This window comes from Periplaneta americana, chromosome 7 (genome assembly GCF_040183065.1).
Source record: "Periplaneta americana isolate PAMFEO1 chromosome 7, P.americana_PAMFEO1_priV1, whole genome shotgun sequence".
NCBI classification, from domain to species: domain Eukaryota; kingdom Metazoa; phylum Arthropoda; class Insecta; order Blattodea; family Blattidae; genus Periplaneta; species Periplaneta americana.
In genome coordinates, this window is record NC_091123.1 from 72,449,846 (window position 1) to 72,477,352 (window position 27,507).

The following is a 27,507-nucleotide window of genomic DNA, read 5'->3' on the forward strand; positions in this document are numbered from 1 at the left end:
GTGCTCCTCCATGACAATGCTCGTCCACATACGGCTCGGCGCACAGCAGCTGTTTTGACGGAATTTGGCTGGGAGTTGTTTCATCATCCACCCTACAGTCCTGATCTTGCTCCCAGCGATTTTCACGTTTTCTTGCACCTCAAGAAATTCCTGTCCTCCGGTGAGCGTTTTGGCAACGACGACGAGCTGAAGAAGTCTGTCACACGCTGGTCCCATTCACAGGCGGCAGAGTTCTACGACAGAAGGATACAAAAGTTGATCCCACGATACGACAAGTGCCTCAATTCTGATGGTGGCTATGTTGAAAAATAGCTGAAACATTGCTGTACCTGCTGCCAATAAATGTTTTCTTGAAAGTATGTGTTCTTTTTTTTAATAGGGAAACTTACTTTCTGGATGCACCTCGTAATAGTAATAATAATAATAATAATAATAATAATAATAATAATAATAGTTTTCTTCCATAGAAATAGAAAATATATACATTTTGTGTCAGAGTCCAATAAAACTTGCCAACCGATGATGAAAACACTCGCGTATCTTTGAAATCATCATAATGAATAGGTAAAATGAAATGCGATGTTACTACAAACCAAGCATGAGTTAGGTTGATGCAAAGTTCTAGGAATTAGGCATATCGACCGAACGAGAGTGCCGAGTGTGTGGTAGTACAGAAGGCTTTTAAAGCTGTCAGGCACCCATATGGAGAGGATTTGTAGAATAGTGCTGTTCTTGGAACTGCTTTCGCTCTCTCAACAGCAACAGAGCTCGTTCTGATAGAGCCAGACGTATCACGTAAACACATTAAATGATAAAAATAATACAATAATAATAAAATCCGGACTGGAGTCTTCATCATACCGCTCATTTAAATGCGGGCTCGATATCCATTATTCCACCTCACATAAGCCTGCTAATTGGCGTTATCCTTTAGTAACCTCACACCTCGCCTCTCACACTTGTTTGGAAGCCATTTCCCACGAGAGGCTGGGTTTATATTCCAGTGAAAACATTGTAATCCTACGCACACTGCAACAACGACAAAGCAATACAAGACAGTAGTAATAGTACTACTACTACTGCTACTACTACTACTACTACTACTACTACTACTACTACTACTACTACTACTACTACTACTACTACTACTACTACTTACTTACTTACTTAAAAATGGCTCTTAAGGAATCCGGAGGTTCATTGCCGCCCTCGCATAAGCCTGCCATCGGTTCCTATCCTGTGCAAGATTAATCCACTCTCTATCATCATATCCCACCTCCCTCAAATCCATTTTAATATTGTCCTCCCATCTACTTCTCGGCTTCCCTAAAGGTCTTTTTTCCTCCGGTCTCCCATCTAACACTCGTTATGCATTTCTGTGTTCGTCCATACGTGCTACATGCCCTGCCCATCTCAAACGTCTGGATTTAATGTCAGGTGAAGAATACAATGCGTGCAGTTCTGCGTTGTGTAACTTTCTCCATTCTCCTGTAACTTCATCCCTCTTAGCCCCAAATATTTTCCTAAGAACCTTATTCTCAAACACTCTTAATCTCTGTTCCTCTCTCAAAGTGAGAGCCCAATTATCACAACCATACAGAACAACAGGTAATATGACTGTTTTATAAATTCTAACTTTGAGACTTTTTGACATCAGACTAGATGACAAAAGCTTCTGATCCAAATAATAACAGGCATTTCCCATATTTATTCTGCGTTTAATTTCCTCCCGAGTGTCATTTATATTTTTTACTGTTGCTCCAAGGTTTTTGAATTTGTCCACCTCTTCGAAAGATAAATATCCCATTTTTATGTTTCCCTTTTGTACTACTACTGCTACTGCTACTGCTACTATTACTGCTACTACTACTACTGCTACTGCTACTACTACTACTACTACTACTGCTGCTGCTGCTACTGCTACTCCTACTGCTGCTGCTACTACTGCTACTGCTACTCCTACTGCTGCTACTGCTACTCCTACTGCTACTGCTACTCTTGCTGCTGCTACTGCTACTGCTACTGCTACTGCTACTCCTACTGCTGCTGCTACTGCTACTGCTGCTGCTACTCCTACTGCTGCTACTACTGCTACTGCTACTGCTACTGCTGTTACTGCTACTGCTGCTACTGCTACTGCTACTACTGCTATTACTACTACTACTACTACTACTACTAAATTTATTTATTTATTTGGCTGGAGTGCGTTACAATGTTGAATGATAGCATTGACATCCGATCATATAGCTATCACTCACTTATCAACGTATAATTTATTTATCGTCCTAATACTAGTACAACCAGTTAAGACCAGTAATACATGTTTTGTAAGAACAGGAATTAAAAATTTTTAATGCACGAATAATCATAATAAATTCTTCAAATAAAGTAATTGGTTTGTTGCCTGCATGCAACATTTCGGACTCATTTCATTTTAGTAGAATACAGAGCACGAAAAAACAAATCGGGGACTGTATTTAACTTATTTTACACAAAAAGTGGATTTAATCGGCTTTACTAGTAATTGGACGATATGTACGTAAGTAGACCTTCTTGCATTATATGCATACACATATTTTAAAATTTATTTTAAATGTCTTTTAATTTATTTATTTCACTCATTCATTTTTCTCTTACTTTCTAAAGGTATGTTCCTAAGGATTTTATTATCTGTTCATTTGTAATTCTTGATAGCATATTGTATACCTGCCGCCGCGTTGATGCAGCCGACCGTAACTAGAATGTCATGACCGCACTGGTAGAAAAGGTAGGGGGTAAGAAAGGGGAGGTAAGCAGTCGCTACAGTTCTGCAAGTCTGTTTTGGTCCATTTACAAATGTTTCTCGTGTGATTGAGGTTCTTGATAATACATCTTTCATCAGGCATTACATCTCACTTGACGTTGTGTGTCAGAGGAAGAACAATTGAGTAGCAGACATGGAAAACGGTATAAGTGCCTCCGAGGTCAAATTTTGTTTTTGTCATGGAATGTGATACATGTAGCAGCGTCAATGTCATAGTAATAGATATATGTACCAAACATCCTTCCATATAGTCAGACGAGAGCATTCTAGATCATGGATAATTGCAGGGCACTAACTATAAAAGTATCTAAGGCAAAGAAGTGTGCAGAAAATAGGAAACTACGCAGCAAGGGAAGCCATACACAACTGATAAGGGAGTTTGTAAAGCCATGGTTCCTGACGAGATGCAGGACATTGTAAGGTCGGCCAGAATTAAAAAAAAACATTCAAAGTTGATTTAAATGAAATCTGAAGACTTCTTGGATGTGGCTTCAGTAGCTGATAGGGCTATAAATGTGTTACCATTGCGCATTACTCAAGTATCATGGATTGTAGTTTCTTGTGATCACCCAACATTGGTCCTTACCAGGATAACTTGAGTGATTCTGAACAGTGGAAGACATGTCAGGTTCTAAGAAGAGGACGAACACTGCAGTCTATTACAAATCTGGAGAAGAACTCTTTAAAGGCAGAGAAGCAGAAAGACCTTCTGGCAATGCTAGATTTCATGGACACTAAGTACCATGGTTTTTATGAGGACCTGTGCCAGTAAGAAAAATAGTTCCTCATGCTTACAAATCAAATTGTTAGTGTTCTACCTTTTAATATTCACAAATCACTCGACTGTATGTACCGTTTTCAAGGAAATTATACATGGCACTTATATCGTTGTGAGACTTCGATAATGTGGGAGCCAGGTACACTACATAATATTGTCAGTAATGGGTTGTTTCACAGCTCAGTATGTTTGCAGGGAACTTAATTGGATGTTGAGACACTTTAAGAAAAAATTAAATAGTAATTGCAATTATACAGTTGTTTGTGTATTCCCACACGTTGTCATTTTGGCACATATACCGTTTTCCTTGTCCAGTCCACAATTATTATTATTGTTGCATACATCTTAAGTCTGATAAGTGAACTATCTTACTAGTCAGCGACATATGAAATGGAAGGACAAAGGAACTGGTTACCTTTCCCTATTTTCTCCTGGCTTAGTTGCTTCATTAGTAATTTTATTGGTGTCACTTATGACGTTCCAACTAATCCTCGAACTGGAGTGTTGACTAAACATAAACACATGCATGGATACATACATACATACATACATACATACAATTACTAGTGTTACATACAGTATATACAAATTTATCTTATATTTATAGCAGTACTGACTGACAGTTTTTCTCATAATATTTCATCCAGAGTATGGGACCGATACTTACCCAGCATCGTGGTTAATTTCGTGATCTACGATAGGTAGCGAAATCCTGTTTCGAGATCATTGTACTGACCGCACGATTCCTTTGTAATGGTTAGATGATCGTTGGCCTCTGCTGAGGCGTGTGGACGTGGTTAGCCTTAGCCCTTCATGGGCTGTCGCGCCACGGATTTCATGTAATTACTGTAATTTGTTTACAGTCCGCAAATAAAATTGCTGGCATAGTCTTTTTTCTTACGTCTTGTTAAACTAGATTCATGTCTCCTTAAAATATAAATTATATAAAGCTATTCATTGTTTATGTTGTAACTAGAGTCTTGGTTCTTGTATCGTTTGTAGAATTTGTCCCATTTTGTAGAAGCCAGCAGGACGTATTGAGTTATTTGCGGACCATTTCCGTGTCGTTTCTTCCTATCCTTTTCTTAAGAACTAAACGAGTCTATCTTGTCAAGTAGTTTATCATTTAGTTCCTAATTAACCATCCATGCATTTCCTTCCTTTCCCATTTGTTCTTGAGAAGTTTTGCAATTTGCTTCTTAATCCTTCTTCTTCCGTTGCCTCTTTTATTTTCTTCCTGAAGTGGGTTCGGTTTTTACTTTATTACCAGTTTTTAGGTTCCTCCACAGTACCTAGCGCACTGCGAATTCCCTAATCCAGGAAAACTCGGATCTCAGTCTCTGTAGTTGCGCGTTTAAAGTTTCTGTACGAATGTCCCTAGTGAATAAAAATCAGCCTTGTAACAATTACAGAACTTCGTCCCAACAGGCTAATTACCGTGATCACAAAGTTTAGATCCTTCGCTGCTGTAGCCCTTACAGTATACCCATGTCTCATATATTCTAATAGATTTTGTTCACATTTTCCATCTGCAAGTAAATTCATCCGAAAATGATGCTTATGAGATATAGTAAGTGTTATTAAATATTAAATATAATACGTGTAGTGACAGGAGAACATGAGTTTCTACATTCTACACCATTCTTGCTAGCGTATGCAAACAACAGATTTTCATTATTCACGATGTATAGAATGCAATTAAATCCAAAAATTTAATGTAACTTAATATTTTGGTAAAATTTTCATATTTCATAACTAACTTATGTTCTTTTACATATAGACTATATTATATGTTGTACAATTTCCTTCCTGTTAATATTTTGTTTTGGCCGATCGTGTTTTTTAACAACCTTGCCGATGTTCTTGGTAGGCCTTGTAAGTTAAACTTACAACATACGTGCGGTAAGTAAATAAATTACATCAGCTTTTATTTATTTTCTTAAAAGTAACGAATTATCACCACTATGTGCTATGAGGATATAACAAAATGACTCATTATACCTGCTTTTCTATAGGAAAAGGTGACGTGAACTCTACAGCGAAAGGAATAGAATCGAATACCGCTTAAAATTTACTTATATTCTCAGAAATTAAGGAAGAATACCACTCAACATATCCAAGAAACGTTGAAGTGACAAAATGTAAATATGTGTGTGTGTGTGTCTAATGCCTACCCACTTCACTTTGCGTGATTCGAGTTCCGCATACTGTGGATAGATGGCAGGACTGTGACCCATTTTCAAACTGCACACCACTTCGGCGGGCCACGTTATGCATGATGTATATCTGTGAACAGTTGTGTCATGTACTAGGGTGAGTGCGGAGTCAGAAATTTCTTGTAAAATTTTTACTTCGGGACTAGGAGAGATGGCGGTGCACAACTTCTAATCACTAAATTGTGCATCAATATGCCTAGGTTAAATCCCAAATCTCTCCGCAGTGCTTATGAAGGGAAGGCATATATCACTGTTGATAGTGATTCGTCCGTCAGATGGTGACGTTAAGCCTCGCTGCCCCTTTGGTGCTATTCGACAGGAGTAGGTTACATGCCGACACCGGGTTTCCCCTTCTCCCTTCCTCACCTTCATCATCATCCTCACTCATTCCCTACACTACACTTACACGAACACGTAACATACACTCACCCTATACACGACATAACTCTTCACAAATACACAACATGGACAACGTGGCCCACCGAAGTGGTGTGCAATTTGAAAATGGGTCACAGTTCTGCTATCTGCGGAACTCGAATCACATAAAGTGAAGTGGGTAGGCATTAGACACACACACACACACACATATACAGTATTCCTTCAGAAAGCAAGTAAAACTGAGAGCTGTTTACGGCATATAAAAATAACTCTTCCTAAAAGAGACAGATCAAGAAATATTTGGTGGTAATTTGTAGTTCATGTTACAATTCAGTTCTGTAGTTGACACAATTTTTTGTTTGTTATGTATGGTCTAAATGCATGGCAGTTTGTCCCATCCTTCAACTATAATCCGCATTCGTCTAACGGTGAAAGCTGATGTTTGTAGAATAAGTTGCTCGTAAGAGAATTTCCGCCACTGAAAGCTATAAATGCCAAAATGATACAGACAGTAGATCTGTTTTCTTTTCTTGAGTACCCCAGGATCGATGTTATCTATCACGTATGCTGCATGAGAGCTTGAAAGTGATTTAAGCTCACAGATCTCTGCAATAAAGTAGTGATTCAGAAGTGAGAGCTTTGGATTTCAGAGATCAATCCAACAGGCAAATGTAAACAGTTTCTCTTTCTCAAAATATATTGCCTCTCTCGCAATAAAATTTATCGAATGTGTAATGGAACAAAAAACGAAATAGGATGGAAGATCTCAGGTGAAGTAAGAGGAACAACTTCCTTATTGAATTACAGCGATCTGGCTTGCTGTTACTCTTTCACAGTCACGTTTACATCAGTCGATATTGTACCACATGGTCGATAATTGAGGGAATTCGTAGTGCGGCGGAATCAAAGAAACTGAAAAAGAGGAAGGAAAAAAGTTAAAGAGAGGAGGATGGAGAAGTAAATTGGACGCTTAGAGAACTCGGTTTAGAACCAATACAAAAATAGACGAGGAAGAGAAGAGGACAGAATCAGGTTGTCAAACCATGTTCATCAGTCTCCCCGGCAGCTTGCAACAAGGGCTTTAGAGACGACATTCTGCCTTTGAAAAGCAACAACGAATTATTCAGCGTCATCGTGATTAGAGAACTGTTAGGTTACAGTTGGACTCAACACGGATAATAATTATGAAGTTGTGCAGGATTTGTCTTGTTCTTAATCTCATATAAAGAAATAAATAAAATTGCCTGTTCCGGTCTCAAAATCTTATCAATTGATGTTATTAATAAAACTGAAAATATTTGAGGAAATAAGAATTTTGTTTCCTTAAGGGGTTATGTACAGCTTACAGCAGTAAAATTTTTGAAAATATCCAACATTTTTTTCTCCATTGCTGTATCTTATACAATAGGGACAATTGGTATGTGTGAAATACTATCTTTCTTCTATATGAAAAAGATATTTTTACCGCTATTCATAGACATTTCGCTAGTCCGCGCTACGAGCGTGCTAAACTAGCCCCGGTTATCGAGTGATTACTTGTACAGGATTCATATCATATCATATATCATATCATATCATATCATATCATATCATATCATATCATATCATATCATATCATATCATATCATATCATATCATATCATATCACTAACACTGGTTTATGAATACGAAAATCGTTAGTTCGCTGATCATCAACCGGAAGCCCGCGCTAAGAATGTCTATGAATATGGCCCAAGTGATTAGGTACAGATTACAGCTTTAAAATTTTGAAAATATTCAACATTTTTTCCCTCCATTACTGTAACTTGGACAATAATGAAAATTAGTATGTGTAAAATACTATCCTTCTGCTGTGTAAGAAAAATATTTAAAAAGGGAATTTACGTAGAAACTCTCTTCTCAACAAAACTGAATGCTCCACACAATATTTCAGCAGAGTTTAATGCACATTCACATACAACTTTGAATAACTATAGAAATTTCTAAAACTTTAAAATAGCTTTTTTTCGAAACTAACTTGCTGTGGGTTGGCTCCTTTTTTTCCCGTGCCCTTCGAATGTAACTAAATGTAAAAATCTGATAGGTAAATAACACCTAAGTTTTAAGATATGTGTGGCTTACTATTGCACACATATAGCTATAGTTTTCTTTTAAATTCTGAAATTATTCGACATTTCCTGAGGGAGCTTTTTTTTATTTTAGTAGGTTATTTTACGACGCTTTATCAACATCTTAAGTTATTTAGCGTCTGAATGAAATGTAGGTGATAATGCCGGTGAAATGAGTCCGGGGTTCAGCACCGATAGTTACCTAGCTTTTGCTCATATTGGGTTGAGGAAAAACCCCTGAAAAACCTCAACCAGGTAACTTGCCCCGACCGGGAAACATCCATTCATTCATTTATTTTATTCCATAGATCTTACATGAGCAATGAAGCTTTAAGATGTGGAACAAGTCAAAATTTTACAATATTACAATTACAATTTTTACAAATTTTTACAGTTTTACAATTTAGTAATTTTCTACAATTTTTACAATTTTTTACAATATTTTGGCGAGATGTAATGAGGTGAGGTGAGGTCCGAGGATTCGCCAAAATATTACCCGGCATTTGCCTTTTGGTTGGGGAAAACCTCGGAAAAACCCAACCAGGTAATCAAATCAAAGGTGGGTAGTCAAATCAAAGAGGTTGATGCCGAGGACTCGCCATAGACCATCCGGCTTCAGTCCCACGGCTGTGGAAAACCTCGGAAGAAACCAAAGACCAAAGGGGGATAACCCGGGCCACCTGGTTTCGCGCTAACCGTTAGTCCACAGGTGTGCACCTGAGGGAGCTGAATAGGGAGTTCCAGAAACGAACTGCTGTTACTGTAAAGGAGAAACAATAGTGAGATGATCTATGGTAAGACAGATAATAAAGCATCATGTTTAGAACCAATTTCCAGACTGTGAAAAGAAGACAAGAACGTCAAGCGTACTGAGAGATTATTTACAGAAGAAGTGTTCAGTATGCGATATTGGAATATTATTGAGTACATGTCTCATCCCCAGTAAAATACTGTCGTATGTCGAAATTCACATACTACTTTCGTAAATTATTTCCAACACTATTTTACTGCTTGGAGGTATGAAATTCTTATAATAAAATAGTAAATTATCAAATGTTTTAGTACCTATTTATTAAAATATTTTTACAGCAGTATTTTACTAGGAAATAGCATATCTTTACAAATCAAAATTTTCGAGTTACGACACTATTTTAATGGTAGTGCAATGTATCTTCGGTCCTGTAAGCTTACCCGCTGAATAGCTTCAAGAAAAGGTGTAATGTGATCATATTTACGGATGTTACATATGAAACGAATAGAGGAATATTATAGGCTTACTCCTTGTAAACTTTGACCTAAATCAGAATTTATGTCAGTAATACTGTATGTTGCAGTAATCAAAATGTGGCACGACCAATGTACTTTTTAATTGAAAAGAGAGAAAGTTTTACTCTTCTATCGTATCGGATCCCTTGTAGCTTTCATCATCTACCGATAGGTAATAATGTTCAACACTTGAATGGTTGCCTAATCCATTGGGTCCATTTGGTATGTCTAGTCCGAACGAATGAACTAAATATATGAGGTCAATAGAATAGGCGACTTCAGCAGTACCGTAATTTCCCATAACTATGGTTCATTCAAATTTTGTACTCCATAACGTAGTACTTACTTACTTACTTACAAATGGCTTTTAAGGAACCCGAAGGTTCATTGCCGCCCTCACATAAGCCCGCCATCGGTCCCTATCCTGTGCAAGATTAAGCCAGTCTCTATCATCATACCCCACCTCCCTCAAATCCATTTTAATATTATCCTCCCATCTACGTCTCTTGCTGTGGTCGTGCCAGAGAATCAGTCCTATTCCGAGGCTTACTGTAGGAATTCGTAACAAGCTGTTTTTTACGGTGATGGGTTGTTAGCCCTTCGCCCAACCCCCAAGCTGGAGGACCACCACTTATCGGCTGTCCACGACTGCTTATTCAATATATTCGCAGCTACCCTCCATATCTGGAGGCCGTCTCCTCTATCCGCAACCTGAGGTAGTACCTCGTTTATCTATATTTTTGCTGCTCTGTAGTTTGAAGTCAAGTCATTGCAGCTATCTACAAACGGTCTATGTTACTTCTACAATGTTCTTTGAATAATTGTAACGTGGACCATAGTTAAAGCTTATGCATTTTGTCAAGACACTCGCGATGCTCAGTAGGGGAACAACTTTACTGTGGAGGGGGTAGGAGTAGACGGGAAGATCGGGCGTGTGTCTACCGAGTTCAAGGCAAAGGCTAACCCATTCCCATATAATTCGTAAGTAGACTCATCCGATCTCGTCCACAGCTCAGTAGGAAGAGTGGGGGAGTGTCTGGACATAATGCATGAGCTGCATGTTCCAGGACCATAGTTATGGGAAATGACGGTACTGGTTTGATAATGGTTCATTCATTTGAGCCAGTCAGACAAAATTGACCCAACAGAGTGAGCAACCTTTCTGGTCTTGGGTAATATTTCCCGGATTTTTGTAACGTGCAATAAGTTACAAAATGTTGGAGGTTTTATTTCTCAACACGAGGTTTAAAATGTATAATTCCTCCGCATATAAAGAGGTTAATACATACGAAAAGAAATGGTTGTTATTTAATTTAATAGAAATAATGTAAAATCTGGTAAAATTAGAATAAGAATGGTACTCGTGCATTTTAAGAATGTCAACAGAGACACTTCCCAGAATGTTATTAAAATAGGCCTACTTAGATGTCAGGGGTCCCGTGAATAGATGAAAGAATAATTATTTTTTTTTTAAGTTTGGTACTGATAAAGACGAACAAGTCGAACCTGATACAAAAGAATGATATAAAACAAACATTTGTCTAATTCAATGTGTGTTCTTCCTTCCAGGTGAGTCCATGGGATATTCCAGAACAATTTTGCACTTCATACAGTAGAGCTGTACTAATGTAAGTCTAATACCTCTTCATTTTTTTAAATTCTAATCTATTTAAATAATTGTAACATTGAAGATTACACGGTACTGTATAGCGGACCGAGTAGCTGAGTTGGTACTGTAATTGGCTACGGACTGAAAGATCCTGGGTTCAATCTTAGGTGTTGGTGGGATTTTTTCATTGTAAAAATTTCCAGAACGGCCCCGAGATTCACTCAGCCTCTTATCTAAGTGAGTACCGTGTCTTTCCCGGGAGTAAAGGCTGGTATACAATAAACCGGGAACGGAAACGACAAGAGAAAGAGAAGGGAAATAATGTTAAAATAAATGTATTTAAATGGGAACACTCACAATAGTTTAATTGTGAATTCTCACATTTAAATACGTTTATTTTAACAATATTTCCGTTCTCGTTCTCGTTGTCGTTTCCGTTCCCGGTTTATTGTGAACCAGCCTTAAACGGCGCGGCAGTAGGACTGTGGTGGCAACCACACTACCTGATTCTAGTGCTTTGGCCATGAAAGCATGGGAAATCTATCTTCATGACTCCTATACTTCCATATGTAGTGCAAGGGGATACCTTAACCTTTTTAGACGATATTACGTCTTTATTGTTTAGGATGAGTTGAGGTAATAGCCTTAAGGGAACTGGGTAGTGATTTGGGGTGCGCACCCTGATTTTGTATTTTGTGTTAAAAAAAGTGAAAAACTTGCTCTTTAAAACAATATGGCGTATCTCTGCAGATAAGCCCTTTAAATAGTCTCTTTAAATATAGCGACGTATGTAATTCATACATACTTTTTCTTTTTTTAAATGCAATTTTTTCAAACTTAAGTGCATTTTTCTTCGACATTATTGAATCTATTTACAGTACATGAAACTTTTACAGTGTTTTCTGAAGTCTGTGTTCTACAAACTAGATCCATAGGTTTATAAATATCACATACATAAGACAAAAAAAATGGAAAAGGTATAATTTTTTTCTGTTTCACTAAGGATGAAATATTTAACTAAATATTGCTTTAGAAGTTACTATACACTTGATAACTTAGAAAAATACAAAGAATATGAGTGAAGATTGTAGCAAGTAATAGGCACGTTTGAAGTTTGAGCTCAGTAGTTGATACGGCGTCGTTAAATAACCGACTAAAACCGTTTGAGCTACATTTAGCAAAGTGGGAAAACAGGTTATCAGTTAGGACATTTTTTTGCACTTGTATAAGAAATTAGTTGTCTTTTATACCACTGAATTCAATTCATAATTAGTTACTGTATAACCATGACAGTTATTCCACTCTGAGCACTAAAGCCTAGAAATACTGGAGTAGATTTTCGTATTGAAATGCTTTAAACGTACAGGAATCACTACCCATTTCCCTTGAGAATAATATTTTTATATTATTCATTGTTTATATTTTCAATTTACTTTTGAGATGTCTACTCATTTGAGAAAAATTCGTTCCGGCACCGGGAATCGAACACAGGATCTCTCAGTTGTGCGCGCTGAATGCTCTTTCCATCTGAGCTATACCAGGACACGATCCACGGTGCCGGCCGAACTCCTCTCATTGTATTATCAATAGTCTACTACCTTCATTTAAGACATTCAAGCCATGTATGTAGGAGCACATATTTAAATGACTTCATGGTCATTTTCGTCAATAGTTGATGAATACTGTTAACATTGAAAAATACGTGGGCCTATATATTCTTATATGAGGTCTCGCCATCCTTATTGAGAGTCTATAGTTCATTTTTTGATCTTTGGAAGTATGAAGTTGATATTATCTGTTGGAGAACTTAAGATTTGTATTAGCCTACTTGTTGAGCTATTGCCTGGAGTAGCCGGACATAACTAGCCCAAGAGAGTAGATGACCCTTCTGATCGTACCTTTCTGCCCTGATAATGGAACCTGTACACGATATAATTCCGAAATGTTTCAAAATGTCAAGCTTCAGGACGCGATGGAATTGCCAAAAGACTATTTCTGAGAATATCGTAACTGTTCGGAATCGAGACAATGTTCAGTTGGACTTTATACTCAAGACTATGTAAGCGATAGGCTCTCTTTATGCCTGTACCAATAACGTTGTGCACAATCCTTTAGTTAGAGAAAGCCGTTAATCGGAACTGTCAACTATTAACATTATGGCGAAATACAGTTAATACACAGAATGTAAGGGGTATAAGTATCATTATTTTAACTGATGATCATCGTGTCATAAGGAAGAAAAAATGTCCTTACAATTTTTTTCTAATTGCAATATTTAACTAATTATTAAAGTTTACAATATTAGACGTTTGGCAACGTTGCTGATTGGGGAGGAGGGGGTAAAGAAGTATACAGTACAGCTAAAGTGGATACAGACATACCGGTACAAAACAGATGCTCTGTTCTAATGCAGAGGTGGACCATTGTTTACATAAAACGAACAGAAATACAAACTTTCAATCTCGTTAATAGAACGTTATTGCTCCATTTTTATTGTACGTCCAAAAAATAAACAATAATTGTGTTCTGCACAAAATCACACGAACTTTAAATTTTAATCTCTCCCGCTTCCGTAAAGCAGTATTATTTTTAAACAAATTTCTGGTTGTGTGATTTTCGAAACTGGGTAAGAGACTTCTAGTTTCTAAAAATCGTTGAGAAACTGCTACATACGTTCGTCGATTAGGTAACCTTCTTTGAGAAAAACGTTGACGGTATATCTTCTTGTCTCACTTGAATTACGACGACTTTTTCCATAAATTAATAATATATAATATTTCTAAACTGTGAATGACGTTGTAAGTTGTTTATTGAATACCCTGTACGGAACTGCCATCCGCTCGGCAGTAGAGCTATGGACAGGGAGCTTGAACTCAGCTGACTCGTACTTACGTCTGTGGAGAGTACTGCCTGCTGAACACGTTGCCACGTCTCTCACGCCAGAATATTAATAAATTTAAGCATGCAATTTTATTTAATTTCACGAAAACATAATAGGACACAAATATTTATTTAAACTAATATTAACGCTTTGCTAGGTATGCCTACTGATGTAGTTGTTTTCGTAATTTTACTAACGATTTAAGCAGTATAACTCAAAATAACAAAGAAATGTATTTCTTTTCTGGGAAAACTATCAAGTTTTGACCCTATGTTGTAGGAATATTTTTGATCGTGTAGACCTTCCCCCGAGGACTGTAAAAACGACGGTAGTTATACCCCTTACACCCCTGTAGAAACAGAGCGAGCTAGTATGAAATCAAATCCCTGACTAAAAGCAGAGTCCGATGCTGCACAGTGTCCCTAAAACGAGTAAAAGGTTGCATTAGTATTACTCTAACATGCAAACCAAAGTTTTGTTGTTTGACTTGACATTCTGGTGTGTTCAAAGAGTGATCGGAATAGAAAATGTATTCCTGGAAATCACATCATTATCTGAATAGATACTTCTGTAGATTACACATTTCGTAGTAAATGTTTTTGAATAGTTATTTATTTATGTCACGAATGTTTTAACAAGCTTGATCTTTTATGCTAAGTAAAGCTCGGCGAAATACCTATTCCATTCATAGTCATGTCAGTAAACAGTATTTTTTTCTCGATCTTCACATAAAGTCCGTGGAAATGTCACCGTATTTCAGTTACCTCGGACATTTGTTAGCGTACGGATGATTTTAGATTTCACAGAAACTGTGCGGCAAAAGGACGAGCCGTAAAGGAAGTAGGTCGCTATTGTAGGTTTGTTGTCATCAGTTTGTGGTTAAATTACAGACCTGCACAATTTACTCAGATCTTCCACTCTCCTGCTTTCATAAGGTAGTACCTGGAAATTAGAGGTGATCACATAACTTTCGTGTTTAATGTTATTTTTCGTCCCAGTATTATTATTATTATTATTATTATTATTATTATTATTATTATTATTATTATTATTATTATTATCATCATCATTATTATAATTATTTTAATTAATCATCATTTATAATCTTTATAAAATATAATTTGTCTTGTAGCCTAAATTGTTTGTTGCATTTACAATAAAGTTTTCAATGATAGCCTACCTAATTAGGGTTTCTATTAAAGAAAAAATTGAATTAAATATAAATATTCTTTAGAATTGAAAAGGAGGCCGATTATTAAATCCTGGTTGGGACGGCTATCAAGTATATATTTATTAAAAAGAATATTTTCTACTAAATTCTAATCTCCCACATTTCACCTTTCGTAGGTGTCATGTTACATGAGCTATTAGACTTTTTTGCGGAGTGTCATGAACGTTATTCTGAAAATTTTCGTTTAGTTTCTACGTCGCTGTACTATCTTCTACACAGTGGAAATGTTCTTGCTCTTTTACGAGACATTTCACAAAAGACATACATATATGCAAAATCACCTACAAGGCACCACTTATGAGACACCTAAGCCAGGAAATAATGCGATAGGGTGATCAGTTCCTTTCCCCCTTCATTGCAAATATCACCGATTTTAATCAGACTTCAGATGTATACAAAAAATAAAATTGTTCTTCCTCTGACACATATCTTCAAGTGAGTTATAGGCCTATTTCCTGATAATAGATGTACATATCAGTCAAACCTTAATCAGACGAAAAATGTATCTAGCATCAAGTACGAAAGTAGCGATTTCTGACGTAGAACTATGGCACGAGGGAATACTAACTTGCGAATTGATCGTTACGTAAATATGCAACCCTTTCTCGCACCTACTGCTTGCATTTTCCATGTTTTCCTTATATACCTCTTGTTCTCCTGCTATTCCCCTTGTTCTCCTTGCATTCCCACGACATGTCGGTGATTTCAACATAGACTTATCCAGAAGCTAGAACGCCGCCTTCCTCGACTTCATGCACGACACGTTTGGTTTGAGGGTCATCTCGACAACTGCGCCTACGATTCTCGGCGGCTCGTCCATTGACATGATCTTCGTAAGAAATTTGGAATTTCTTACGATGCAGCCACCACATACTTTATCATATTATCACATTATTGCCCTGTTATTGCAGTGCTTGATTCCTTTGAGTCCGTATAGTCCGTCCCAGGAATCTGTGGAGTAAATTCGCTCATATGGGGGCGGAGTCTATCTGTGCCGAAGTGTATTGCGGGCTGCATCAGCTCGAGTCCGTTAAGGTGTAAGATGCTCGTGTTAGAGTTTAGATAGAAATTATCCCCTACTGCAAGCGAGTGCTCGCTTCATTCCAGCAATGCCTCCCTCCAGAGCAGTCATTGGCCGTAGCCCTACCACATAACACTTGCGCAGAAGTCTTGTTTCGTCTTTCTACTCCACAGTTTCCTGGGACGGACCATAGAGTGCCGTGATTTATCGCTCAATAAACGATGATTGCATACACAATCTCATTTCATTTCTCGCACCACCCGCACGTAGTTATATGTAAAGATTTGCAGCTACAGTAAAGCTATGCACCTATCGACAGGTGATTGCACTCACACTTTGTTCTACGTAAAGACATGTTGCATAGTGAATCTATTATTTTAAGAAGTCCCAATATAGACAAGAAAAATAAAATTTACATCATTACTTTATCATTTTTGGAGCCATAGGCTATATCTTCAATTACTTTTGAAGGGAAAGTTGACGCGGGACGATAAATAAATAATTTGTTCAATTATTAAAAGTAGATTTGAAGGATTTCGAACGCTCATAACTGAACAAAAATGTATAGGCTATATTCTTAACTAACAGAAAACAATGATTCTTGGGACTAAGGAAAAATTTCAGTATTGACCCTCTACACTTGCGGAATTTCCGAGGAGTTTAATTGGATCACTGAAAGTATATATTTCCTTAGAAATTGTAAAGTATACATTAAAATATTTTTATCAACAGTAATCTCACAGACGTTTTGATTTATCTAGAGAAAATCAAAACTCGAGTGGGATTTATTTGAATATTATACGATTAGAAGGAAATAGGCCATATAAAGATTGGAAGAAATAAAATACTCTAATACAATAAAATATTAATTGACTTAATGAAATTCATTAATATTAGCTTCACCAAATCGTTTGAACGGAACTGTTATTTTCAGTTGTCTGGCTATGCTGTAAACAAACGACTATCGTAAAACATGTTTTATAGTACCGTAAAGAATTTGCAAGTTGAAATGTTGGCAAACACAGAAACAAATGGTAGGAAAGTGATAAAAACAGGAGAAAGTATATAAAGATTAGATGAAATAAAGTACTCTAATACAATAAAATAGATATTAATTGATTTACTAAAATTCTATTTCACTAATATTACTTCACCAAAATGTTTAAACCTCTTTTTATCTTCTCAGGTTTGTACGGAACCGCCATTTTCAGCCGATTATCTATGCGGGAAACAAATTACGATCGCAAATCATGTTTTATAGTATCGTAAAGAATTTGCAGTTTTAAATGTTTGAAAACAAAGAAACAAATGCTAGGGTAGTGATAAAAACAAACAAATGCTAAGGAAGTGATAAAATTAAACAAATGCTAGGGAAGCGATAAAATTGTGCGATTAGCAGCCATGATTGGTTGAAAGACGTCCTTTCGTACCTTTTTATTGGTCAAAAGTAGTATGATGTAGTAAAAGTGTAATAGTCGAAATAAACATACAAACACAACCAAATAGGTACATCTAAAACAGTCCACAAAATCAATAGGGTCGAATAACTTTGAAAAGTCATACGTACTGTTTAATATTCAGTGCTAAATATTAGCTATAATTTGTAGCTTAAAGTGCAAAATACAAGCTTCCAAAAGTAGTTCGAAAACTGCATATGAGTAGTCTTTTTGTCAAGCTATTGGAGCACACGATCTTCAAAAAGTCTCTGTAATCATACGATTTTTCTTATGGACTTGAGCTATAAACTGTAAGTAGTACAAACATTCTGTCCTTGATATCCATCGTCGTACTATATATGTATGGACAGAGAGAACGGGAAATTGTTCACTAGTGCTTAACAGTCATATGGCATACAGTTCATAGTAGACATTGATCTAATTAAATAGTAAATTATGTGTCACCAATTTGCCTCTAGCGTAGTGTAAATGGTGACACATCTGGCTGTGTTCGCTGACGACAAAGTATAATGAATACTCTGTTATTATAACGGAAATTTCTTGTTGTTTTTTAATCACTCTTCTCCTAACATATTGTACTGTCAGCTCCATTTTGTAGGACACTTTTCTGTATAGTATTTAACCGTACCTATAAAATCTTTCAAGTGGAGGCGGTTGTGATGTCGTGGTAGGTTCCTTCGTAAGATTTAATTCCTAAACATTCTAATCGTTTTTCAATGTCATTTCAAAATGTTATTCTCTCCATACATTTATTATTTCAACTATGCTTAAATCTGAACATTTTTAACACAAACTGAAATGTTTATTTGATGCAAGTTATTTTTTAGCAAAGAGATGAAAATTCGTGGCTCTATTGCAGTAAACCCTGAAATATGTATTTGTACTGAATCTCTCAATAGTGTTAACGAACATCCTTTGTTACAATCATCACAAAGCTCGAATTTTCTAAATGTAATGGCTTTTTGCATGCGGTTTTGAATGCATATCGCTTACTGAAATAAAGTTTTATAATAACCTTTCGGGTTTACTTTCAATTGCCGCTTCAATGCAGTCTGTCAGCCTGAGCAGCACGCGCAAGTAACATGAAACGAGGGCACTCTATGTGGTGCACTGTTTCAGAGTCTCGTGTTTCTGGAATGCGGGGGAATTAGGCACACACATTTGAGGCAGTTGATACCAGCTCAATGCAAATCAATGTTACTGAATCCCTCCGCAAAGCAACTCGTAGTTTCACATTTTAAAATAATCACTAAAGATAATTGGGAAATCCGTAATATATAGAAGAATAGTTGAGTTCAGTCTATTTTGTGGGAACATAAAGAACATTACAAAAATCGGTATCACGAAGTTAATACATAGTTTCTTATTGTAAAATATACAGAGTGATGCAGAAGTCCGGTCCCATATACGAACTCCATGATTAGTGTATACAACGAAAAATTTAAGAGAGTAATGGTGTGTGGATAAGTTTCAGGGCTTCTACCCCCCATCGAGACTACTATATATATAAGAGCTGGCAGACTATTTCCTTATCCAACAACTGCTCTGAAGATGGCCACAACACAGCGGTCGAAACGTCAGCCAATAACACCAAGACAACGCGGTAAAAGCCCTGAAGCTTATCCACACATCATGTACACCAGCCGCGGAAGCCTACGCAAACACTTAAGAGAGTAATGTTTCGGAATATGTATGATAAGAACGTTCTTGTGTTTTTAAAATACCCTTTGATATGTGTGGAATGCATTGCATAATATTTTGTGAGTATTTGTGCACTTATCGGATGTTGAGACGTCATTTTTAAACTTCCTGCGCTATGGATTTTTAAATCACACGCCCGCTTTTATCGGTTTCCAGTAACTTCCTTTTTTTTTTGCCAGACAAAATGGTTATAATTTCTGAACTATTAAAGATACATGCAAGAAATTTAGAACACACATTACAAAAACTGTTGGAATCTATCTTTAAAAACGGTTTAGATATATCGGTTTTAATACAATTCTGTATTGGGTATATTTTTTCAAATTTGGGCTCCCAAATAATTTTTTTCAAAATATTTTTATTCGGTTGAGTTGCCACAGCTATGAGCTCTCTACATACAAAAAATTAATAATTTACACCAAATAGGAAAAAGGTTAAAAAAAATACCATCCTCTCCCCTTAACATGTTTCGACCTATTTTCGGTCATCTTCGGAACTGATCGTTGTTGGTCTTGGTTTCCTGTGCGGGTGTAGAGTCAAAGAGTAAATTTTCGAAACAAATAAATATAATTACATATAGGAGATTTTATTATTGCTTTTATCACTATTTAAGTTATTTAATAGAGCAAAAATCTGAAAATCGATAAATATGTCACACAGGAGTTATTGCAGGAACAACGACGAATTACTACGGCGCACGTCAGCATTTGGTTTCACGAGATAACGAATGACCTAGTGTGCAGTGAGCACATATTCCGAAGTGATACAGTGTTAAAAGTTGTGTAATCAAGATGTATATATAGAGTAATGTTGTTGAAAGTATGCAGGTTTCAATCTTATGTGTTTAAATTGTATGCCCTGTTGCCACATGTACCACGGTGAAATGATAGACGAAACCACGTACCATTGCAACTGCTCTCCCCAAGTGGTATAGGCCATTTGTTATTTCATGAAACTTACCTGCGCGTTAGGGGAAGAAGAAAGTGGGCTGAGAAGCTTTCCTACCTCGCTACGCCTCTACTTGTAGCTAGCGAGCTCACTCACTCCCCCTAAGGTTCTTATTATATCGTTATTGTTCCTGCAATAACTAATATATGCAAAATATAAAATTTTTCGGTAGGAAGAAAAAACACATTTATTCATCCTATGGCAGCCGTAGATTGTGAATTCTTGCATTTTCGAAACAAAGAAATATAATTACAAATAGGAAATTTTATTATTTGTTGTATCACTATTTAAGTTGTTTAATAGAGCAAAAAATCTGAAAATTGATAAAATGTCACATAGGAGTTATTGTAGGAACAACGACGATTTACTACGGCGCACGGCAGCATTTGGTTTCACGAGATAACGAATGACCTAGTGTGCAGTGAGCAGATCTCAATACTCTCAATCCGTTACACATCGAACAATGATTGCCTGTGAGACCTTCAAGACATTAATCAGGTTTTCTTTCTTCAGATGCGGTTATCTGCATGAAAGACCGGGAAAGTGTTGGACATTGCTGGAAAATTGTTTTGAAGCATTCGTAGGCAGTCATTGTTCGATGTGTAACGGATTGAGAGTATTCAGATGTGCTCACTGCACTTCTACGTTTTGTTTACAGCGCTGTCTCATCAAAGATTTGCCTGTGGCATGTTGAAAAGCATCAGTAATTATAGTAAATGTCTTAATATTTCTAATTTTTCTTCAGTGTATGGGAATATTAGTAAAAAGTGCTCTTCTCTAATATACTCCATGGCATGTTTATAGCCTCATCTTACTTCAACCCCTTGGCATGGGTAGCGAATTTTTTGGGAATGAATATGTCTTTAGTAGATCTTTAAACTGCAATAAGTTACATTCTTCACTGCGAGTTGCATTTTCGGAAGGTTTCCTTGTCAGTCAACACGAAAATACTTTTCAAGAGAGAACAGTATTAATTAAACAATGCTTTTGAACCAGACTGCTTACTCTGAGACGTATTTCAAGGCTCATGTAAAGTAGGAGAGAGAATTGTTTACTTTTTGAAGCAAACTATCTGGGTTGTGAAATATCTTATCAAAATGAAAAAGATGTGAACAAGAAAATCACCAAATTTATACAAATTTTAGGAATAATAAATAATACATTAAAAGATAAATTAATACAAAAATCCACAAGAACAAAAATATATAATACTCTAGCATTATCCTCCCTTTTATACGGAAGTGAGATTTGGACTTTAAGGAAAAGAGATTTGAGCAGAATGAAAGCAACGAAAATTAAATTTCTCAGACGGACAGGAGGATATACTCTTTTAGATCGAAAAAGGGATGAAGAAATATCGGAACAATTAGAAGTAGAGTCAGTAGAAGAAAAAAATAAACAGATACAAACTAAATTGGCTACACCATGTAAAACGAATGAACAATTCAAGAATCCCCAAAATGAATATGCAATATCAACCCAGAGGACATCGACGGTTAGGAAGACTCTTTAGAAGACTGCTAGATGAGGGCCGAAACAGGTCTACACGGGCCTAATTCGTGACGGATAATGATGATGATGATGATGAAGCAAACTAACAACACAGATTGATTCATCGCCATAAAAAGGAGGGGAAATCTTTAAGAAAGTGATATTAACTTAGCGTGTTTTGATTCGACATTCCTCATATTTTGTTGGGTTGACAGGATGAATGAACTATTTTTCCCTGAAAACATAATAAAAGTAATCAAGTTGTTTTACAAAGTATAATGAATTCCGCTTAATAGGACCACGTTGGGATCATGCGTTTTGGTCCTATAAAGCTGGATATTAGGACAAAGCTTAGAGGGACAAATACACTACATGTATATGTAGGCCTATCTAATTCAGATTAAGAGGATCAGCCGCATTATTGGACCAAAACGCGCGGTTCCAACGTGGTCCTATTAAGGGAGTCCACTGTACCCATTCATTTGAGTTGGCTTACTGTTTCTGTACGAAGATGGCATATCCCTGTATTTTCATAGTGCAATGCTATGTCTAAGACATGTTCAAACTAAACAATCCCTAACGGTTCATCTCAAGACTGCAGTGGTGAATCGAACCTCTGCTACACAGTTGGCTTATCTTATCTCAAAACGGTTGCGTGCAGCATATATTTAAAGAAATCATGGGAGTGTTGTAAGATGGAGGTGTGGGGTTAGCAAAAAGTCTGAAGCCCTGATGTTGCCCCATTACTGGGGAGGAGTAGCTGTGATATGGCACCCTCAGGGCTCCCCTCACACACGCTCTGTATGCAAATTGCACGAGACTTGGCCAGGATTTGACAATCCACGTGCTGCAGATCCACTCTCCTAGCAACTTGGATATGCGTTATTTGTTTCTCTGAAGCGTACTTAGCTCGAGTGCCTTCTTTAACTCCACTTCTCGTGCGGAGGAATACATCTTGCGAAAGAATCTGGGTATACATGTGACCGGTCACAGAATTTCAAATTATGACTCTAAAATTACTGTGGAGTGGCGCTTGTTTGTAGTCGTCTCATCATCATCATCATCATCATCATCATCATCATCATCATCATCATCATTTCACCACCGTCGTCAGAATGATCTTGCGAGTAGTGTTACATGTAAAGTGACAGTGAAATAATATTAGGTAGATTTCTGGGAGTACTTCGGTTTTTTCTGCTATTCTCATTTCTTCATCATCTCCACATTACGGTCGACCTGGTTGGCGAGTTGATATAGCGCTGGCCTTCTATGCCCAAGGTTGCGGGTTCGATCCCGGGCCAGGTCAATGGCATTTAAGTGTGCTTAAATGCGACAGGCTCATGTCAGTAGATTTACTGGCATGTAAAAGAACTCCTGCAGGACAAAATTCCGGCACATCCGGCGACGCTGATATAACCTCTGCAGTTGCGATTGTCGTTAAATAAAACATAGGCCTAACATAGGCCTAGGTCCACATTACGAAATAAACATTTCAATCTGTTCCAACACTAATCAAAATTGATCCCACAATCTCTTTCTCGGCTTCCTACGGATTTCTGTGTTGTATTAAGTATTGATACTAAATCTACTATACTAGTAGACTATATTGTAAACCTCTTCTGTACATATTTCAACTAGACTGTGACTATAATTAAGACTTTATAGCACTATTAAGATTTTTTCTCTTTTTTTTTTTTTTCGTTTGACATGTTCCATATTCTAGCTGTGAAGCAATGTACGAATACCATGAACTGTAAATAAATACAATATAATACAATAACCATCTACGTTACTTTTGATCATTGTAATTGACATACGCTCTACGTTTTTCTAAAGTTATTTTAATATACAGGGTGACTTTTTTGCTCAGAATGCCTTCAGAAATAAGCTCCGTAAATGGCAGGAACTTCTCGTGAATCATCCTAAATATTTTTTCTCATAATATTCTGTATGATATTTTTACGTTTATGCCACTCCGTCAACGTGTAGCCTGCTAAAGATATTATAAATGTCATTTTTGGAGCTTCAGTTCTTGTTCCATTTCTCTTGATAATGTTCAGTTTTTACTGTTATATTACAGAAAACATAAACTGACAACTTCATAACTTGAACAGAGTCTCTCTACGAAATTTCTTCTCACAGGCCTGATTTCGTTTCGACAAGAATAATGAAAACTACTCAATTCTTTTTATTCTGGCAGCTCTTTTCGTAAATTATGTCACAGTTCATCGATTTAAATGCATTTATTTCTCTATAATGTTTATTCTGAAATCATTCTTAATATTAATGCCTAAATTCATACATACGCCGTTGCTATTATTTTGTGAACAGGTATTCCCATAATAAAATCATTACCTGCTTTACTGAACATAAAAACCATTTTACGAAAATAGCTTTCATTCCGACTGATGATTACTTAATGGTGAGAAGCAAATAATGTTGTGTGAGTTACGTTCTCAATATTAAAATGTTTAATCCGTTCCAGCCGATTTTGTGTTATTTTATATGTAAATTTGATGATTACGATATTGCAGTTCCATTCTCTATAACATTTGCTTCGATATTTTCTTCATGTTACAAGCTTCACAAACGAATTATAAGTAGGTCTATAATACATTAAACTTTTTTGTTTGAAATATCTCAAAGAATAATCACCGGAAATTAATGTCATTGCTTACGGTTCACACTATATATATATATATATATATATATATATATATATATAATATTCAATTTATAACCGTTAACCATCTTATCAAGATTAAACAATTCTCTTTGTAACATATCTTCTGAATATAATGACATCGATAGTTCAAGTTTTTTATTATCGGCCTATATCAGATATTAGTCCCTATCTTATTATTACATAATATAAATGCATATTAAATTACATTGGGGATATTACATAGCTCAGAAAATATATTAAAAATATTCTTAACTGGAGTTAAGTCGTACATTTTCAGTCTCCTTAAACGCATCGAAGCCTCATCGCTTGATCCGTAGCCAATAATACTATCAAGACCAATAGAAAAAAAAAGTATAATTTATTTGTACACTACTCCAAAGTCCACATCTGTGGAGTAACGGTTAGCACGTCTGGCCGCGAAACCAGGTGGCTTGGGTTCGATTCTCGGTCGGGGCAAGTTACCTGCTTGAGTTTTTTTCCGGGGTTTTCCCTCAACCCAATATGAGAAAATGCTAGATAACTTTCGGTGCTGGACCCCGGACTCATTTCACCGACATTATGTCCTTCATATCATTCAGACGCTAAATAACGTAAGATGTTGATAAAGTGTCGTAAAATAACCTACTAAAATAAAAAACTAATCCAAATGAGTGATGTGCTTATAGAGAAACAACGTAATACTTTTCGTACAATCATACAAAAGTATGAACTTATTATGAGTGCGAATTTACTCCAGTTTTTACCGAGATATTTGACTTCTCGTTAATATTAATTCTACCTGTTATATTCTTATTTGCCACAATCACAGTCATCCATTACAAATATTAGCCCAAATGATGTGAATTAGCAAACAGATGAACTTTGTCTGTCAGACTTTTCAGAGGTCATCTTGTTTTCTTAAGCGTGTATTTATTAGTGTTGTTCAGAATAACTTCAATCCCTAGTTCCTGTATAGTTTCGTCATTTCCTTTGTAATCTAACAAAGTGTATCCAGCTGTTCTTCCAAGAAATCTCGTCTATATCATATCATCATTACTTTTATTTTTCAAAATAGATGCTTAGTTCTCACTGTTTTGTCTTAATGATCGTTGTAACAGAAGAGTCCAATTTCGCTTTCAGACAGTAGTGCTGAAAGTGCCACAGGATAGTTATTCTTTAAGTCTAGTAGTTTTGTATCTTGGAAATGTTTATGTAGGCCTACCGTCAAAATTTAAAAACTAGCCAAGTTTAATTTACAGGGACCCCGATTTGATTCTCGAAAGAGAAATTGAGATTTATCTCTCTGCTATACAGGGTGATTCACGAGGATTTACCGTCTTTCACGGAGCTTATTTCTGAAGACATTTTGAGCAAAAAAATGTCATATAAACATAGTTCCTGTTCTCAGTATTTTCAGAGTTACACTAATTTAAAATTGTTTGTAAAATATGTTTTTTTCTGTAGTTTGAAGGTAAAAGAATGATACAAATAGAGAATGAACCATTCACCGCGAAAATCTCAAATCACACTTGAAATTGAGATGTGTTTCGGAAAACAAAAGCCCATTTTGTAAAAAGAAATAAAGTTCATATATACATATTTTTATCATTTAGATTACAGGTTGTTTAATAGACATAGCTACTTACACTTAATAAAGTGTACTTTTTGTATTTGTATACATCTTTCATTTGAATGAAAATGGTCACTAGTCCAGGACATTTTTCCTTTATAAACCCATAGTTCCCGGCAAGATGCTACTCGTGTTCATCTAACAGAAGTGTTCTTTCAAGTCACGATCGACTATCTTGCATTGATTTTATCAACAGTAATATCACAAGATCGGATACTTGAGCTTGACGATTGTTTCATGTTACAATAATTATTTTGAAACCGCTAAAGGATGCAAAATGGGGAGCATATTTTTTAAATTATGGATTCAAATAGTATTAATATAAAAACGGAATCCTAGAAAAAGTAATAAATTTGACTGAAACTATGTCTCATAGTAGGAAAATTAATTATCATTTATTTCAGCGATTTCACTTCGGCCCTTTGCATTTTCGCTTGCATGGAGATTATGTAGGTACATTTATCAAACTTTCACAAATAGCTATTGTGATATTTCATATAAAAATGCTTTTCAAAGGACATTATGCAGAAGCGAAATTCAACTTGGAAGAAAAATGGACACGAAATTTTGGTTGCAACACTTTATCACAGCGGTCTTCAAAACAGTGCACGCTCGGGCTAGCATCTCTTACCCGCGGACAAGGCACAGCCCTAGCGTGCAATCGTCGCTGCTGGCGGGTATGCTGATCTCTATCCCTTGTGCACTACGGAGCAGAGTTCCTTACCCTCCATGCACTCTACCCATTTCAGCGAGTGCTGACGACGACTGCTTTATCAGAAACAATAGATTTTATTTTTTTATCTATTGACTGATCTATTTATTTATTTATTTATTTATTTTGTTTATTTTTTGCTCGTTTTACTTTCTCCATTGACACTAAATTAAAGGCAATGTAGTGCAGGATAGACTATACTCTTGAAACACTAAACATATGCACAGTGTGGACTTCCCTGACCGTGTGATCACCACGGCGAAAAACCACCGCATAGACTACAAATGAGAAAACACAAGGGGCAACCACCAAGTTCTATAGACGGAAGGAAAATATCCATTGTCTATGTTGGAAATCTGGGATGGACATATTCACAATCCTTACGGGATGAAGATAAACCTTTGCTTCTCTTCCTGTGTTAGAACCCGGACTCGCTTAATTTGCAGCGCAGAAATTCTATTCCTTTAGCCACAGCGGAGAATATTTTTTTGGAATAAAGAACTTAATTGATCTTTGAGCTGACGGTGTAATACTGAAGGAGGTCACCAGTGGGCGTTGCCTAAGCTATCAGTCAACTCTAAATGGCGCTGCTTCTTGTAAAAGGTTAGTTCA

The 27,507-nt window shown here is 36.4% G+C and overlaps 1 protein-coding gene across 3 annotated transcripts in view; it reads left to right on the top strand.

The window, feature by feature from the left end:
* Window positions 1–27,507, top strand: part of LOC138703195 (chondroadherin-like) — a 438,940-nt gene that overhangs the window by 246,049 nt on the left and 165,384 nt on the right. The window contains exon 4 of one of the 3 annotated variants that reach the window (XM_069830884.1): window positions 11,119–11,177. The exons of the other annotated variants lie outside the window; for them this stretch is intronic. The gene's annotated coding sequence lies outside the window, so the exon portion shown is untranslated. The remainder of the gene's footprint in view (window positions 1–11,118; window positions 11,178–27,507) is intronic. 3 annotated transcript variants of the gene reach the window in all.